The sequence below is a fragment of the Atta cephalotes genome (assembly GCF_000143395.1).
Source record: "Atta cephalotes unplaced genomic scaffold scaffold00011, whole genome shotgun sequence".
NCBI lineage: Eukaryota > Metazoa > Arthropoda > Insecta > Hymenoptera > Formicidae > Atta > Atta cephalotes.
The window spans coordinates 1,005,667-1,016,086 of NW_012130075.1; positions in this window are offsets into that span (position 1 = coordinate 1,005,667).

Sequence of the window (10,420 nt, forward strand, 5' to 3'; positions counted from 1 at the left end):
ATGATGAGATGCGCGTCTGAGTATCATAAGTACGTAGATAATATTGATAGAAAAATTCTAATTCCGTCTACAGACAGACAAAAGTATTATGTGAGCGACACATCCGCGCAATGGTAACGATTCATTCAGTCGAACAAATGCAGCGCATTCGTTCTTCAACATGATTGTCCAATTGAGACTGATGCGATTTAACTCGACATTGAGTGCTTTCCATTTGATGACACACAAATCGACACAAGTCGCCGCAAGCATCACTTTATCTTTCTTGATATTCAGAGAATAACAAGATAGAACGACACTTATATTAACTTGTGACGATTTGTATTATCAAATAGAAAACACCCATTGTTTGTTCTTACAGTGTGCGGACGAAGAATGTTTATCTGAAGCCCAAGATTGTCGGCAGTGAACAAAGTTCCTTTGAAAAATGACAGGTGAACTTGAGGAAGCGCACATACAAAACAATTAGAATTAGTTTCTTTACACATTTCATAATTTCTTTGGAATCGCACTTCAAAGAGTGAAAATTGAGTCAGTCTTGAAAAAGCGTGTCTCAATTTTCAATCTTTAAGAGTGAGATTTTACTCTTCATAGTCAGACTCACTCTAGAAATTTTAAAGAGCAGATATATAACTGCGTAATATTTTGCTATGTTATGTTATTTATAGATTTTACTTTAACATTAATGCATTAACGTAAATTACAAATCTGATAATTTGAAAAAAATGGTATTAAGTCCGTAATTTCAAGAAATCAACTAAAAAAGAAATTCAATAAAATTTGACCTTTTTGAGATCATTACAAATTAAAATTCAATCTATCGTCTGTCGCACGATGACAATTGCAATAATAGATTATTTTAAATATTATGCAGAAAAAGATGTAATCATGATAATGACTTTTTCACGTTAACAACACTTATTTTATTACATACTAAAGATAATGCGTAGATCGACCCACAACGCGACGTACGATTGATTTTCTCATGTGATAGATTTCCTTGCAGATCTTATTAAGTCAATGGCAATTGCCATCGCAGACATATAAACAAAATTGCGGCGCAGCATTGTTGAACGAGAACTGAGCTGTTACCGCGACGCACTGCGTCGCAAGGTAAGTGTTTGCCATGGCTACGACATAATCAAGTTTACTCTCACTCGCACGATCATCTCATCATGCTATCCACGGCGTTCTTTAATGTTGCACATAAAGTTTCCTCGCGATAGCACTCGCTTATAACGTCTTCGCGCAATGAAAAGAAATTGTCTCGGCTTGTATAAACATTTTCTCATCTGAGAATATTTGAGAAGCGCGAGGATTATATGTATTGTCATCCTAAAGTAGAACATCATCAAAAATGTTCTTTTAAAGAGAACCAGAATTCCGTAATATTTTTCTGGATTTTATTATTCACGGCGTCTGATCTTTTTTCACAATTTTTGTCTTCACATTGTCATCGCGTTTCAATCTCTTTTTAGAATCCTTTTTAATTTTTCAACGCTGAATGAATTTCTTTTCTTATAGCAAGACATTATTATTTAAGCTGCAACAGAAGATTGCAAACAGCGTTTTGTTTCCAGATGGAATTTTCCAGCAAGTGAAGGCATTGATATATATTTTGCAGCGTACCGTCTAGCTATTATTAAGAATCGGCGAGTACGATTTGGCGAATGAAGATGAGAATGAATGAAGATATGAATATCAGAGAGAAGAATGCAAATTGTGGCGAGCCATCCATAATTCGACGCGCGTACTTTCGAGTACGATCTGTTACAATTCTATGAATCTGTTCTGCCATTCCAACCAAATGTTTTGCCGATCTGCCTGTCCAATGATGATGAAACCTATGTTGGTCATACTGCTTATGTTACTGGCTGGGGCAGACTTTACGACGGTATTAAAATGCATAATTAATTAAGTGAATCAACATGGAACTTGGAATTTATATCCTCATATTACCCTCCGTCTGTAATCATATTTTACTGTTCTCGACTTTCAAAATATATAGAAAAATTCAAGCTTACTTTTTCTATTATATTATCTAATATTTCTATTATATTATCAAATAATTTTTTAATAAGATATTTTAAGAAGAGAAATTAGACTCAGAGTGTTAATATTTGATACATGTTAATTAGTAAAAAAAAATTGACTATCTTAGATGAAATACTTTTATTAAACAAGATAAATTATTGTAACTCATCACGCAGATGCCTAAAAATATAATTATCTACTTTTGCAGAGGGACCAGTGCTGTCCGTACTACTAGGAAGTTGCAGTACCGGTTATCAATAATACTGTATGTGAAGTGATGTACAAAAACACGGGTTACATTGAGCACATTCGACATATACATTATCTGCGCTGGTTGGAGGAACGGCGAATTCGACTTTTGCGAGGTCAGTTTTTGTTGATGATTTTAAACAAAAGAAAAAAGTCGTCATTCGTACCATTTCAATTTTTGCGAAATTGAAAATTAAACAATTAAAAAATATTATTCGTATAATTTACATCTTTCGATAATACATATAATTCTGATAATCATGTATGGCTATGTCGTAGTAAAAATATTTTTAAAAATCTTTAGAAAATTAAAATATCTATCTAGATAAGTTTCATGCCTTTCGAACATTATAATTGCTTAGAAATGAAATTAGTGATATAAAAATTTATAGCAATAATATTCTATAACATTATTACAAATTTTTATATCAATAATAAGTTTTTAAATAATAAGTTTTTAAATAATTATATATGTTCCTTACAACAATTTAATAATAAATACTAAAGTAGTTATTAATTATTTTTAGTATTAAAAGAACTACTGTACAGTAATTTTCGGTATTAAATTGGTTTTCTGTGAGAATTCAAAAATTGTGTATAAGAATTATATGAAAGTTTTTGATAAGATGTTTCAATCTTATAAATATATTTTTTAATATTTTTATTATGATTTAATAATGTATGAGATGTACACGTATTATCAAAAGATAGATTTCTTAATATTTTAACTTTTACTTTTTTAGGATGATAGCGACGATCCGATCCAAAAAGAGCGAGACAAGCAATGGATCCTTGAAATTGTTAGTTAAGGAAAAAGTTGCGCTGTGCATATTTGACCCGGCGTTTACACGTATCTCGGAATTTCGCGATTGGATCAATCAGCTCCTGCGGTTCTGAACGTCTCGGAAAGCGTGATCTGATCCGCGCTTGAAATTCGCGCATTTGCATCGCGCCGACTCCTACGGATGTTTGTCAATCGCCAAGCGGACGAATGGCACCATCTGTCGGAAATGTGAGCCAAGTGCAATTTATAGGAAAAATCTAAGAGATTCCAGGGATTCAGAGAGATTTGTGTGCGTGTTGCAAACTTGGACGACATGTGGAGCCACTGATCAATTTTCCTGTAAAGCTGTAACATATGCATGTACACGCAATTTCCCGGGAAAATACGTTATTACGACACAAAGAGTACAATCGATTTGCGTATCAAAGATATTGAATTTATTAGTAATAAGAACACCAGAATTTGTGACAAAGATCAAAATTTTTTCCGAAGAAATTAATATTGTACAGTATCTATAGATATCTAAAAGGACAATTTATTTTAAAAAAGGAGTCCAAGTTGGACTCCTTTATCTAGAATCGATTTAAAATAGTTAATTCCACGATATGGAATTACTTTTTTAAAATAAATTGTTCTTTTAGATATCTATAGATGTTGTACAACATTAATTTCTTAAGTTTTCTCCTTCTACTAACCATGTATTTATTTCTAATGTGTTCAGTTTGCAAAGATTGATTTAAATAAAGCTTATAAAAATTCACGTGATTGGTAATTAATAAATTTACAAAAGAAATATTGACTCCGTTATTAATTTAATAATAGAAAATAATTTTTTTATTGAACTCTTCCATTAATATATAACTTAATCATTTCCGGGAATAATTTTCCTCTCTTTAATTTGAAATAAATTCAATTAAAGTAATGTGATCTAAAGTAATATTTAATTCAATATATAAAAATTATTTCTAGGCAATTTGACTTTTAGCTTGGAATTACTGTTAAATATTTAGAAAAATATTTGCAATTTAATGTTTCGCATATCTTCTGATTTACATTGAAAGCGATTAATCGTGAAGCTACTGTGATTCAGAATTTACATGTTTTCTAAATATTTGCATATAAAAATATAGTAGAATAAGCTTTTGAATCACAGTGTGCGCAAAAATTGTTTATTTAAATGTTGTTACGCGGCATAACATTTTATCATCAACAAATATTTTAGCGAAAATACAATCAATGAATATAATTTATAAAAACCCATATTTTTTATGAGTTTTCCAATTTTTGCTTATCAGTGAATAAACTATTAACTTTTTCATCAACTCTCTGAATATTTTTTAGATACAAAAATGACAAGATTTACATAGTCCATTCGTATACACAATATTTTATATAAATTTTTATTTACCTAAAAACTCAAATATATGTATAACCGGGTAAATAAATATTTCAAAATCGCTAATTGAAAAAAAGACTGATTTTTAATTTTTCTGTGAAATTATATTTTATTATTTTATCAGTGATAAGCATATTAGACTTTGTAATAAAAGATCAAAATTTTCGATTAATTTTGATTCCTTTATCTAGAATTGATTTGAAATAGTTATTAAAATAAAATTGTTTAAAAAAAATAAATTATTTCTTTAATCTTTAATTGCGACGATTCCACGTTATTTTATTTAACGATGTATTTTCGCGCGACAAATTAAAGATTAAATATTTATAGAATAATTGGATAAAACGAATAATCAGTATGCGGAACGTGTTATCAATTGTTTATGAAAAGATTCGTTATCAATATCCGCAATAATCGAATTGCAATTGTAGTGTAATTTAATATTCCACACCGACGTCAATCATACACAATTTCCCTCGTTATAAATTTACATAGTAATTTCCAGGGAATACCAATGGGAATTTCAGTGCATTCTTCAAAGCTCATGAATATCCAGTTATCCCGATTGATCTTGGGAAGGAACGAAGGGAAATTCTGCGCCTGGCTTCATAAATTCTATCTGTTTCTCTTCCTTTCTTTGCAGATACTTCACATAGTTACTTTGTAGTTACTTGAATATAGTTTCAAATGAAAATGAATTGATGGTGTGCTAAAAACGTGTTCATTAATTTCAATGGTTGATTTGTCAGCCAACAAGCAACTCATTTATACATACATTTTAAACTAAAGAATATATTTCATGTAAATTCAATCGAATTAAATTCAATCGAATTGAAAAAATCAAAAAGACAAATTCATTTATAATATCGCGGAGATATATGTACCGAAATATTATTTAATTTAATTAATATTATTTAATTTAATTAATAAAAAAATTTATATCTATAGAAGTATAGATTATATTATATTGTATATTATATTGTATATGTGTAACAATGACGTAGGCGCGCGTATGCATATTTATTATAATTTAATCGCGCATGTATGTTTTAGATGGCATTTATGAAGAGATATTCTGTATCCTGTTTTTGAACGACATTTGCCTTAGTTATTCAAAGAAACACTTCGCACGATTGCATTGATAATGTAATACAGTTGTATATCTGATTACTCGAAAAAAATGTCGATTTGCATTCTCATTCTCGCGCGGATATTTTTTGCTAATTAAAACCATCGACAAATGTCGCAGCTTACGATAATATAATCGGAATAATGCGATTCCATTGTACATGCAAATATTTGGTATTGATCAGATTGTGGTACGATACGTGCGGCAAATTCTCATACCTACCCGCTTTTCATCTCACATCCACCTTTATACTTATGAGATGATTAAAAAGCGACCGTTCGCAAACGCTATGCCAAACTGTGTCAATTATACCCCTACCATTAATCCCCTTTTTTCTTTTTCCTTTGCTGTGTTTGTGTCGCGTGCATTATATCCCCTCTTGCGTCATTGCCAGTGCATCCCTGTCGCTGCATAGCGAACAATGGTGGGCGTTTGATATTTGCACGCTAAGAGAAGTTCGTGATTTCAAATATCGCCCACGCGTCACAGACGCCCACCTCTCTCGTTTGGCCAGCACGAACAGGGACAGACGAAGGGTGAAATTTTGCAAAATTGAGTTCGCTGCTTTAATGAACGTACTCAATAAACTCCTAACGAGGTGAAAATCGCAATTCATCGTCAATGTTCGGCGTGGAACTTTAACATTGTTAAAATTTATATTACGAAAATAATAGGTATTCATTTATTCTCTCTCACATTGAGTGACACTTTTTGTTATTGGGTTCCTATAAAGCTTATTGAAACATGTATATATTTCAATAAACAACTTGAAACTTTTAAATCGAAGAATAAGAACAATCAGAAACATCAAAGCCAGAAGTAAAATTTACAATTGAGATGAATTAAATTTATATCCATTCAATTTGTTTACATTATAAAAATGTATTAATGTGTCGGTACATTCTGTATACATATTAAAACGTTATACAGATGTTATGAAGCTTTGTCGAAACACATATCTTAAAACTTTTTAATCGAAAGAAATTAACGAGAAAAATCCAAAAATCGAAGCGAGAATTAAAATTTACACTAGGATGAATTAAATTAATATTCAGTATTGATATACATCACAAACAGGATGTATGACTTTTGTATACATTCTATACAAAATTATTAAAAACATTATAGATATAGATATTATAAATGAGATAAAACTAGATCGAGCTACAAATAAATGCGCTCACTTAGAAGAGAGACATAACAGATTCGATTTACGCCTTTATTCGTAGTGTTTCTCACGCTGGATATTAAAAGTCCTAAATGCATCACATGGAGTTAGCATTCTCTTGGCGGCTATAAATTTTCCCGATGCTAACGGTACGCTGTCAATCGTTAAGGATCGAGTTCGGAAGGATCGGCTTTCCTTCTCGTGTGAAAGATATCGACCGTGAAGCTTCTCTCAGATACAGTTAAAATTCGATGAGCTCGTTTCGGGACATCTATTCCGTTATCGTTGTTTCATCGAGACAAATATGTATATTTAACAAACATAGTTAATTATAGTAGATTCCACATATTCGACGATCGTTGTCGTTATTGTGGTTCATACATCACTGTCCGTATAGTTATATTGTTAAAGTTATATTGTTGATGTCAGATTCAATGCAGCAGAATAAATTCGAGTTTCTCGATTCATGAGATTCGTTCATGAAAACGCAAATATACGAGGGAAAATTTCGCGAAAATCTGTTCTAGGTACTTCATCTTTTGAAGTTAAAAACGAAGATAAAGATGAAAATATAAAGAAATCTTATTTTCTTTTCTGTGTAATCACTTTCTTGTTGAGAGTGTATTTCAGAAAAATTAAAAGGTAAAATATATTTAAATCATCCTAGTGAATAAATGCAAGAAAATTCTTCACTCGCAAACAGAAATACGCGAAAATACATTATTTAAATGCATTCGTTTTTTCATTACGCAGAAATATCGTAGAAAGATGTCATAGAGAATTAAATTATAATTGCAAATTGATAAAAAAAAGCTTGCTCTTTCAAGTAGACTTTATAAAGTAGACTAATAAAGTGTTAATTAGTTGCGAATTTAATAAAAAATTATCAGACAGAAATTGTAAAACAGTAAAATGCGCAGTATTTCTAATACACTCCATATATACTACTATGGAGAGACGTAAAACAACAAAGCGAACAAACAGTATTAATGAGAATTGAGATTGAAAAGCTTATTATTTTACTTAACACAAACAGAAGATAAAAAGAGAGAGAAAGGTTCCATTATAACTCTCAGGTTAGATAAAAAAGGTTCTTTCTATGTTATTTCTCTCACTATATTTGCCACAGTAATGAGATTGAGACAAAGTTATGACCGCAATCTATCCTTGCGTTTCTCTATGGAAAACTCAATTTATTTATAAATAGTTAGCACAGATAAAATTTGTCGCCTCTGTTAACTAATATTTCTTATTCACAGAAAAATTGCCGATAAGAATATTTTTCAGAATTTTTTCTATTTGTCTTTTTAATGTCTTTTTAATATCTTTTTAATATGTTATAAATTATTAATTTAAATATTTGTTATTTAATATTATAATAATTTCTTTATTATAAAATACTATAATATTTCTTTATTAATAAATACTATAATAATTTCTGTCAGTTTCTTTAAAATTTCTAATTAGAGCAAAATATAATAATATTTTATAATTTTAAAAGAAACGCAACTTTCGTTTTATTATGTGTATATTATGAGATCTACAAAAGAATAAATAATTGTGTTTTATATTCCCCTATCAAAAAGTACGAATTGGCCTAGAAAAGAAAAGAGAGAATCATGATTTTTAAATTATATTTAATGAGGTAAACACGACACAATCGTTGTGAGCGATTTATGCGGTAAATGTAATTCTTTCGAAATGTGACTCTCTCTCTCTCTTTTCCTTCCTCGTGATTTCATTGGCACGCTGTGACTCGGACGCACGGCAAAATAAGCTTGTTAAAATAATGTTTGCGCTCGAAAGCGATTTATGTGAATAACTTTTTCTTGACACAATGCTATAATAAGATCCAACAACTCATGTTGCTCGAACCTGATGGACGTCAATTGATTCTATTGGATTTTTTTAGACGAGTTATGTACGTCTTACACTCGCGCGAAGAAAATGTAAATTTCTAAACATTGCAGCATTGCTATAAGTTTTCTTTGATATTCAATTTTTTTACTCACGATGATGAGTGTTTCGCGTCTATCGATCTACATTTATTACTTTTCTCTCCACGCTCTCTTTTAAATCTCTCTTTTAAATAAGAGCTTCCGGATTTCATCAACTTGTCATTTCCGGTTCTACTATTATCAGTTCTACACGAAAAATAAATAAATTATTATAATTATATTGGATTAATTAAAATGACCACATCAGCTAAGTATGTCTTGAATCAACAATCCAATGGATATAGGAATTTCCTCGAGTCTAGATAAGAACTTGACATTGAAAAGTTGAAGAATAAATATCTAAAATTATAGGTCAATATGTCTGTAATAATTAAACTTGACATTAACAAACTTTCTTTAGAAGATAAGAATTATCTTTCATCTTACTAAATTATAATTCTTGAAAAGCTCTTGGAACTTATATTATCTTCACTCTCTGCTTCGTTAATTTTAATTTTCAAGGCACTTTTTATATTTAGAATAATTAATATAATATTTTTCAAATTTGTGATAAAAGATAATTATAGTTGTAATTATATAAACACTTAAAGTCTTCTGATATGCAAAAAGAATATTAATTAATACATTAATTAATACATATTATTGTTGTATTAATAATAAATATTATATATATATATATATATATAATATTTGTATTTGTGTTAAAATCTTTGTTAAAATTTTGTGTTGAAGTTTTAACACATCCGAATGTTAATTTAACATAACATGATTATGTTATATTAAATTTTATGTTACTTGAATATTTTGTTAAATTAATATTCAACATTTCTTTTCTTAATGTTAAGATAACACAATTTATGAGTAAGTAAACAAATAAAATAAAAATAATGTATTTTAGAACGTAAATTCTAAGAGAAATGAATAAAATGTATTAATTTAACATGTTATAAGTAGGTATTAGTTTTGCTGAAAAAATATGCTTTCGAAATTTGCTAACAAATTGTGTCAATGTCATATTTTTTGTGTTATTTTTGTGTAATTTTTTACATAATATTGCGTACACAATTTCCTGACATATTCATCTTATATTAAATGAACACAAAATTTTGAATGGACCATTCAGGACACGTGTTTTTAATATAAATTATTCAATTGTGTACGGATTATATTTTTCGATATTCCAGAGTAAATTTACTGGTAAAATTTGTTCACAAATACTGTAATATAAATAAATTACACGAGCTTTCTACATATATTACCTTTCATACATTAATTATATATTAGCACACTACTGCATATATTAATATTAACTGCATTAATATTAACTGCATCATATGGATGAGGTCAAATAAAACTCGTCGGCAAAACTAAGTATAATTTCGCGTAATACAAAACCTCACTCGACACTCAATAATCGGAAAGTAATTATCTGGCACACACGAGAGCGAATGCGCGATTTTCTCCAATTATTATGGCCAATGCTAAACTACTGAAAATGTCACAGGCGTGACGGGCCCGGTGGATGGATGTTACTGGATCGGGTTAAGTGGCTTTGGAGAAAGCCAGCTACCTCCGCCTTTTCCTTATGCAGTCACGAAACCGCCGGCATACGTCTATGCTGCGTGTATCCGTCGGCAAATCATCATGCCTTCACCCGACGGTCGTGTCGCGATGCAAATCGACGAAGAATAACGTCGCGTTG